Raw genomic sequence first — 10,298 nt, forward strand, 5'->3', positions numbered from 1 at the left:
AACAGCTGCTATGGCAGATGTGGCTGTTCTTATGACAGAGAGAAAGAGGAAGAGAAGTGGTGGAATATCACAATGATTCTTTTAGCTTTTTTGTAGACACTTATCATGTCATATCCCCTCACATTCTGTAAACCAAAACATGTTATGTGTCCAAGCTCAATGATAGCCATTGCTGAAACATACACTCCTACCCCTTGAGACACCATGAAGACCCAGAGCCAAGAGTGGGGATGTAAAGTTCTCCTAAAAGAATGGGGGAGTGAATAAATAATTGTGAAAAATTGAACAATCTATAGTGTGGAGAAAGCCATAGAAGCATTTCATACTTCTGTTGAAATGAAACATTTGTATAATGTGTGTTACAGATTTGCAACAAGGAGGATGACAAGAGTTGGAAGAATAAATTGATTCACCAAAAAAATAACAGTTTTACAGATATTCTCGAGTGGAACATAGGAACATATCTTTTGTCTAATAGCTCTTACTGTGGCTATTTGGATCCAGTGTGAGGGGTTCAGAGGGTATGTCCATAGGCACAGAATCATGGCCTCTCCAGCACTCTGCTCCCTGCTGAGGGCCCTTTGAGGAAGTTCCCCCTCAAGATCTCTGTGTCCCAGGAGCAGGGAAATACTGGACTCATCGCCTGCACCTAGAGATATTTCTGGTGTCATAATGATCTTAGTAAATATGAGACTGGGACACAGAATAGCTGTTGTGGATTGAGCATTAGCTTTGTGCTGGGTAATCTCCTATGAGGTCTAGATTATTTCTAACTTCTCACATCAAATTTATAAGGTTAGGCAGAATTTCCTGAGTTTATAGATAAGGAACTGAAAGGCTAAAAGTTGCATTTTCTCTCATGAGGGGAAATACTCAAGAGGGATGTATAAACCTGTGTATGCAGAAGTTGAAAAACTGAGTCCAACATTTGACCACCCAAGGTCAGACCTGAGGAGAGCAGGAAAACTCTTGGTGGAGAAGGGCTCAAAATACCTATACCTGACTCTAACACTAGACCACAGCCTTGCTACTCAAAGAGTCGTCCACAGACCAGGACCTGCTGCATCAACATCAAACCAGAGCTAGATACAAATGCAGACTCTCCAGGCCCATATTAGCCCTGCTGAATCAGAATCTGCATTTGGAGAAGATGCCCAAATGATTCATATCCACAGTGAAATTGAAGAAGTGCTTATCTAGAATAGTGTTTCTTAACTTTCTCACTATTGACATTTATGGTGGATAATGCTTTGTGACAGAGGCTGTCCTGTGCATGGTGGGATGTTGTGTAACATTCCTGACCTCAGCTGACTTAAGTGCCAGTTGCAGCTGCTTAGATGCAACAATGAAAATATTCTCCAAATACTTCCAGGTACCCCTGGAGGCAAATTGTCTCCTAGTGAGAATAGCTAGGCAAGAGCATTAGGACTGGAAACATCTTGATGGAGTTCCAGTCAAAGCCCATCCCTTACTCACTTCGTAACTTTGAGCAGATAATTTAACCCTCTGAGCCCCATTTCCACAAATTTAGAAGGAGGTTCGTAATAGCACTGTCCTCAGAGAATGAACTTTTATAAAAATTAAATGAGAATACGTATAAGGTACTAATTTCAGGGCAAAATGCATGAAAAGATCTAAGTGCATGTATTTTAAATTAAAGATTGTCTTTATTGTGCTAAAATACACATAACATAAAATTTACTATCTTAACCATTTTTAAGTGTATAGTTCAGTGGTATTAAATAAATTTGAATTATTATGCAGATAACACCACTACCCATCCCCATAACTCTTTTCATCTTGTGAAACTGAAACTCAATACCTAAATAATTTTTAATTAACAAAATGTTATACAAAGAAGACTAAATGATGTTCTTAATTTAAATGACAAGCATTAGACTCTTAACTGTTTTGGCCCACGGCAGTAGTACTCATAGTTTTATGTCATAGGAACACAGTTCCCCACCTTGTTGAAGAGTAGAATAGCAATTTTCTGGAGATGATCAGGTCTGTGTTCTTTCATCAATGTTTTATATTTTTCAATGTACAAGTCTTTCACCCTCTTGCTTAAGTTAAGTATTTTATTATTTTGGATGCCATTGTAAATAGAGCTGTCTTTGTAATTTTCTTTTCACATTTTTCATTGTTTGTATATAGAAATGCAACTGATTTTTGTATGTTACTTTTCTGTCCTGTTACTTTGCTTAATTCATTTATTAGTTCTCTTAGTTTTGTGTGGAATGTGTAGGATTTTCTACATATAAGAGCATATCATCTACTTAGAGACATAAATGTATTTCTTTCTTTCCAATTTTATGCTTTTATTTATTTTTTTAAATTGCTCTGGCTAGAACTTCTAGTGTTATATCGAGTAGAAGTTACAAAAGTGGTCATCCTTGTCTTGTTGCTGATCTAATGGAAAAACCATTCAGTGTTTCACCATTGAATACAGTTGGCTCTCCATATCCATGTGTTCTGAATTCATGGATTCAACAAGCCAAGACTTAAAAGGTCTAAAACAGTTGTGTCTGTACTGAACACGTACAGAGTTTTTTTTTTTTTTTGGTTTGTTATTCCCTAAGCAAAACAGTATAGCAACTACTTACACAGCATTTAAATTGTATTAGATATTCTAAGTAATCTAGAAATTATTTAAAGTATACAAGAGGATTACATAGGTTATATGCAAATACTATGCCGTTTTATATATGAGACTTCAGTATCCATGCATTTTGGTATTCACAGGTGTCTTGGAACAAATTTCTCATGAATATAAAGGGTCAACAATATAATATTCACTGTGAATTTTTCATAAATGGCTTTTAGCATATTGATATAGTTTCCTTCTATTCCTAGTTTTTCAGTGTTTTTTTCATGTACCATACACAAATATAAAAATTAATTTCCGGAATGTGGAATATAAATGATAGCGTATCTGCCAAGTACATAGAACCAGGGAATAATACACAAATTTTAGAATTTCTTCTTGTGGGATTTTCAGAGGAAAATGAATTGCAAACTTTCCTCTTTGGGCTGTTCTTGTCCATGTATGTGGTCACCATACTTGTGAACCTGCTAATCATCCTGGCCGTCAGCTCTGGCTCCAACCTCCACACTCGTCATGTACTTCTTCCTCTCCAACTTTTTTTTCTTCATGCTTTTTCTCCCCAAATCCCCTATTATATAGTTGTATATTTTAGTTGTGGGTCATTCTGGGTGTGATACATGGGACATTGCTTCAACGTGGCCTGATGAGCAGTGCCATGTCTGGGTCTAGGATCCAAACCAGCAAAGCCCTGGGCCACCGTAGCAGAGCAGGCGAACTTAATCACTCAGCCACGGAGCCAGCTTCTCCAACTTTTCTATTGTAGACATGTGTTTCACCTTCTTCATTGTCCCAAAGATGGCGATGAATATACAGACACAGAGAAAAGTCATAACTTATGAAAATTGCATCATGCAGATTTATTTTTCATGCTTTTTATAGTGTGGGACAACTTTCTACTCACTGTGATAGCCTATGACCAGTTTGTGACTGTCTATCACTCCCTGCACTATGTAGTCATCATGAACCCACATCTCAGGTTCTGGTAATTTGGATTATCAGTGTTCTGTTTTCCATGTTACACAGCTTAATGATGTTGCAGCTCTCCTTCTACAGAGACCTGAAAATCTCCACTTTTTTTGTGAAGCTAATCAGGTGGTACAACCTGGTGATGTATTTTTCAGCTGTCCTTCTGGGTGGTAGTTCCCTGGCTGGTCTCCTTTACTCATCTTTTTGGACAGTTTTCTCCATATGTGGAATATCATCACATGAGGGGAAGTATAAAGCATTTTCCACCGTGCATCTCAGCTCTCAATTGTCTCATTTTGTTGTGTGAGCCTAGGAGTGTACCGTAGCTCTGTTGCCACCCACAGCTCACACTCAAGTGCAATGGCCTCAGTGATGTACACTGCTATCACACCCATCTGAGCCCTTTCATCTACAGTCTGAGGAATAAAGACATAAAGGGAGCTTTAAATGTGTTATTCAAAGAGAAGCCATAAAATGGCCATTTTTCAACAAATGCCTGTGATTGTAGGACTCAATTGCTCACAGCTAGAAATTGTATTCTTTAATCAGATCATAAAAGAAGAACTTAATCCTTCTACTTATATGCTGGAATTTCAATCTTTAAAATTTTAACTGCTTTATTGGATTTGAATAACTCCCTTTGTTTTTCTGCTTTTTCTGGTAATCAACAATTTTCCTTTTGTTATTTTCCTAATTTCCCAAAGTTCTTCCCAACCTTGGGTCAGAAACAATCTGGAGATTCCCATTTGCTTCATGTAGTGATGAGTTGTACTAGTTTTATGGAATAAACCACATTTCACAACTCAGGCTATTTATACAATTTTATTGTAGAAGAATTTCTTAGAACACAGATTTTTTCACTTTTGTGTCCATCATTTCTTTGTATATCGCTACTTTGACTGTTCCTCCTGATAATGGAGACTTTAACATATTAGTTTGCTTTGTAGGGATCACAGAAGTTTATTATTCTCATTAGCATCCTGATCTCTTATCAGCTTAGCATCCACAGTATCCCGGGCATAAAATAGGCAAAAATTGCTTATCAAAGACATGCTCTAGTGAGACGTCATCATTGTGGTGACATGAGAGGATCCATTTGTTTCTACCATTCAATCTACCATGAATAAAATATGCAGAGCCCAATAATGACTACAGTTCCCAACACACCAGGATGATGGAGAGATCTACACCTTGGTGCATATGAAAGTAGACAGATTGGAGCATGTAGAGAAGACTAAACAGGGAACAGCAGGGCTGATACCCAGGATCCTGCATCTCAGCTGCAGTCAATGAGTCAGGCAGCCCCAGAGAACACAGTGGGCAGCAGTAGAGGCACAGAAGCAACTCTGGCTCCTGGTTGCAGAAGTGCCTATGGCCACAGGGAGCAGAGAAACAGCAAAAGTAGAGCCCTGCAATTATTGTCCCACTAACTACAGCTCAGAACCTGGTAGCAGCAATGGAGGCATGCACACAACTCTGGCCTCAAAACTGCAGTGGTGCCAGCAGCCAGACAGAGATGGGCAATGGTGGAGATGGAGCCCCATTAACCTGGCTACATTCTCACCCTGCCCTTTTCCCTGCCATGACAGTTGTCCTTCTGACCCAGATTATCTTGGATGTGGTGGTGATGTCATTTATCACGGCACCTCCAGTGGTGAAGACAGTGACTGCAGTAACACCAGCAACAGCAAGGCATCAGTAACCCTAAGAGACATAGTCTGTGATAAAGACAGACCTAGTGATACCCTTAGTAGAGGCCTTGGAGGGTGTAAAGTGTGTGTTCTCAAGTATGGCCAAAGATAGCTCAGGTAAGAGAAACCAAAACCTGGTGCTATCGTGCCACCTGCTGAAAAACAAAAGAAAGGCCTGCAATCTCCAATTGGTTGAATAGTTATAATCAAAATAAAGCCTTACCTAAATAAGGAAAGTGTTTGCTATGACAAATGCACTGGCAGAGGAACAACTCAGCAGGCACCACAAAAAGACATGGTAACACAACATTACAAATGTAAAATAACAATTCTCTGGAAATGAAGCATAAATTGATGGAATCATTAACTTTTAGTGAAAACTAAGAAGTAGGCAATTATGAACTGTCTTTTACATTAGCATTCTGTAGCTTGGGAAGTTTCTAAATATTTTTTATAATTTCTATAAAAAATGTTATTTCATAGTATACTCTTTTATTTATTTTTATTTTATTTTATTTTAACTTTTGGTGCAGAAGATTGGCCCTGAGCTAACCCCTGTTGCCATTCTTCCTCTTTTTCTTTTTTTTTGGCTTGAGGAAGACTGACTCTGAGCTAACATCTGTGCCTATCTTCCTTCTGGCTTGATGTGTGCTGCTAGGTCTGTGCCTGGAAGCCAAACCCATGAATGTCAGGCCACAAAAGCAGAGCACATGAACTTAACCACTATGCTACTGGGCCAGCCACAGTAAAATCTTTTAATAAAGCACATGTTTATTAATAGACCCAAACATCTTTTAGTTTCTCTTTCCTAAAATGTCAAAAGTTGATAAACCTATATTTAGTAATTAATGTCTAATATTTTGTCTAATTTGGAAAGGATCGACATATTCAATGAAGTTTTTATCACTTAATTTAACCCAGAAAAACTTCAAAGTTTCAAATTACCAAAGAAATTTTGGAAGTTATTTTAAGTACACCTGCCATAAAATATAATTATCACTACAGGTGTATTGGAGTGATGTCAGCATCACGGTGGAGTGAGTTCCCTTTGTCCCTCCCCTCTAAGTGACAAGCAAATGGACATCTATTGACCAACAGAGGATTCCACATACAGCTCAACAGGGTGTCTGAGAGATCCATGCAGCTATATATTGGAAGGTGGGTGGACTGGACCCACGGGAAGCAGTGGAACTAGGGGAGTGGCCCCCTCCTCTTCCCTGGTGACAGCGATCCAGGACATGGGTCCTCATGCAGCAGCCAACATGACTGAATGGAGGCAAGGATAGCCCAGCCAGTATGCAAACACCCACAGAATGGTGGCAGCCTGGCCTGTGGGAGCACCCACCAAGCAGTGGCAGCCCTGCCCATGTGAACAGTGAGTGGCCCAACCAGCATAACTATGAGGAGATGGGGCAGGAAAAGAAAAAACAGCCCCCTGCTCCACCGTGGTTGCAGGTGGGGTCTGCAACTAGAAGCATTGGAAACGGCAGCAGAAACAGGTACCCAGCCCCCAGTGGTGGCAACCCTGAAAACAGCTTCACCAGCTGTGGGAGCTGCATACAAGTTCCTGGGTCCCCAGACCCCTGTCAGTGACAGCAACACCTGTGAACCCAGCACCTATGAAAGCGGTATGACCAGCACCCTGAGGCAACCTGGGAACATCAGCACAGGTGGTGCAAAGGACAGTAGGATCTGAGCCCATGGAGAGACAGTGGAGGAACACAGGACCCAGGTGATCAGAAACAAAGTAACACCCAATAAGAAAAGTTGATGTGGGGCCAGCCCAGTGGTGCAGCAGTTAATTTTGCATGTACCACTTCTCGGCGTCCCAGGGTTCAGTGGTTCAGATCCCGGGTGTGGACATGGCACTGCTTGGCAAAAGCCATACTGTGGTAGGTATCTCTCGTATTAAGTAGAGGAAGATGGGCACGGATGTTAGCTCAGGGCCAGTCTTCCTCAGCCAAAAGAGGAGCATTGGCAGTAGTTAGCTTAGGGATAATGTTCCTCAAAACAAACAAACAAAAAAAAGTTCATGACTACCCCAAATGTGCTGGTAGAGGATCAATTCATCAAGCACCATGATGAACTACAGCAACATGGCATCACAGAAGGAAAATGACAACTCTCCAAAAACAAACCTGAAGTCACAGAAGATTACAATATGATGGAGAATTCAAAACAGCTGTCATAAAGAAGCTCAGTTACTTACAAAAAGACACATAAAGACAGTTCAGTGAGCTCAGGAATAAAATTAGTGAACAGAAGGAATACTTCGCCAAAGAGATTAAAGCTCTAATAGAAAATACAAACAGAAATTCTGGATATGAAGAACACAATGAGATTTAAAAAATAATGTAGAAAGCATAAAAAAATAGAGCAAACCTTAGGTAGAAACCTAGAAGTGCTTCAGGTAGAGGAGGAGGAGAGAAAACTAAGATGTCTTAAAAAATGAAATTTCTTGAGAAACATCCAGCTCAATTATGAAAAGCAATATAAGGCTTATAGGTCTCCCAGAGGGAGAAGACAGGGAGAAAGGAGCAGAGAGCTTATTCAAAGAAATAATAGCTGAGAACTTCTCAAACATGGGGAAGAAAGAGGACATGAAATACATGAAATCAATAGAATTCCTAACTACATAAATGCAAAAAGACTCTCTCCAAGGCATATAATATTTAAACTTTCAAAAGTCAATGATAAAGAAAAAATATTAATGGCAGCAAGAGAGAAGAAAATAACCTACCAATGAACCCCCATCAGGCTAACTGTAGATTTCTCAGCAGAAACCTTACAGGCTAGGAGAGAGTGGAATGATATATTCAAAACACTGAAAGACAAAAACTATCAGCCAAGAGTGCTCTATCTGGTGAACTTATCCTTCAGATGTAACAGAGAGATCAAAGCTTTCCCAGATAAGCAAAAGCAGAGGGACATCATTGCCACTAGACCTGCCTTATAAGAAATGATGAAGGGAGGCCTCCTACCTGAAAGAAAAAGGCAAATGTTTATAAAGCTTTGAGCAAGGAGATAAATAAACAGACAAAATCAGAAAATTGCAGCTCTCTTTCAGAATAGGTTATCAAAGACTTAATTATAACAGAAAGGACAAAGGGAAAGAAAGCATCAAAAATAAAAATGAACATCTCCATTTGGTCCCAAACTCAGAACACAAAAAAGACTAATTTGTGACAGCAAGAACATAGAAGAGGAAGAACAAAGGGATAGAACTTGCTTAGGCTAATGCAGAGACTGTCAGAAAATGGACTATCTCATCTATGAGATATTTCATAAAAACCTCGTGGTAACTGTCAAACAAAAAATTACAGCAGAGTCACAAATCATACATAAAGAGAAAACTGAGAAAACCCTCACAGAAAACTACAAAACTGAAATGTCACTCAGAAATACAAGGAAAAAGAAACAATGGGAATAGAGAATAACCAGAAAACAAAGGAGAAAATGTCTCTATTAAGCCCCCATCTATTCATAATCGCTCTAAACGTGAGTTGAATTCACCAATCAAAAGACACAGAACGGCTGGACAGATTAAAAAACAAGACTCAACAACTTGCTGCTTCCAGGAAACATAACTCAGTTCTAAAGACAAACATAGACTCTGAAGGAAGGAATGGAAGATGATACTCCAAGCAAATGACAAGCAAAAGAAAGCAAGTGTAGCAATACTCACATCAGACAAAGAAGACTTTAAGATAAAAAAGATAATAAGACACAAAGATTGGCNNNATATAATGATAAAAGGAATATTCCACCAAGAAGTCATAACATTTATTAACATATTTGCACAGGAGTACCTAATTGCTGACTTAAAGTGAGAAATTGACAGAAAAACAATAATAGCAGGGGACCTTAGCACCCCACTAATGTCAAAGGATAGATCATCCAGATGGAAATTCAACAAGGACACAGTGGCCTTAAGTGAAATGCTAGACCAGACGGACTTAATAGATATATAGAGAACATTCCATCCAACAACAGAACACACATTCTTCTCAAGTTCTCATGGAACATTCACAAAGATAAACCATACGTTGGGAAACAAAACAAGCCTCAATAAATGTAAGAAGATGGAAATCATATCAAGCATCTTTTCTGACCACAATGCTGTGAAACTAGAAATCAACTACAAGAAATAAGCTGAGAGGGTCAAAAATATGAGGAAACTGATCAATGTGCTACTGGACAAGTATCAGATCAACAAAGCAATCAAAGGAGATAGATAAAAATACTGGGCCACCCCTGCTGTCCTAGTGGTTAAATTTTGGTGTGCTCTGCTTTGACAGCTCTGCTTCAGTTCCAGACACAGAACTACACCACTCCTCTGTCAGTAGTCATGCTGTGGTGGCAGCTCACATAGAAGAACTAGAAAGACTTACAACTAGAATGTAAAACTATACACAGGGGGTTTGGGGAGGAAAATCAAAAAAAGAAAGAGGATGATTGGAAACATATGTTAGCTCAGGGTGAATCAGTCCCAGCCAAAACAACACAAAACAAAAAACTGAATAGAGTTAAAAAAGAAAAAATACCTAGAAACAAATGAAATTTAAAACACAGTGTATGGGGCCAGCCCTCTGGCTGTGTGTTATGTGCTCTGCTTTGGTAGCCTAGGGTTTTGCCGGTTTGGATCCTGGGCAAGGACACGGCACTACTCATCAAGCCATGCTGAGGCAGCATCCCACCTAGCACACCCAGAGGCACTCACAACTAGAATATACAGCTATGTTCTGGGGGGCTTTGGGCAGAAGGATAGGAAGAAGAAGAAAAATCAAAAGATTGGCAACAGATGTTATCTCAGGTGCCAATATTTAAAAAAAAAAACACACAACATATTAAAACTTATGGTATGCAACCAAAACAGTACTAAGAGGGAAATGTATAGCAATACAGGCCTACTTCAACAAACAAGAAAAATATCAAATAAAATAGCTTACCCTATACCTAAAAGAAATGGAAAAAGAAGAATAAACATAAAGTCATTAGAAGGAAGGAATTAATAAAGATCAGAGCAGAAATAA

The 10,298-nt window shown here is 39.2% G+C and overlaps 1 pseudogene; it reads left to right on the forward strand.

The window, feature by feature from the left end:
• Nucleotides 1–882: 882 nt before the first annotated feature.
• Nucleotides 883–10,298, forward strand: part of LOC124244566 (olfactory receptor 7A5-like) — a 16,800-nt pseudogene continuing 7,384 nt past the window's right edge.

Source organism: Equus quagga, chromosome 9 (assembly GCF_021613505.1).
Source record: "Equus quagga isolate Etosha38 chromosome 9, UCLA_HA_Equagga_1.0, whole genome shotgun sequence".
Lineage (NCBI taxonomy): Eukaryota > Metazoa > Chordata > Mammalia > Perissodactyla > Equidae > Equus > Equus quagga.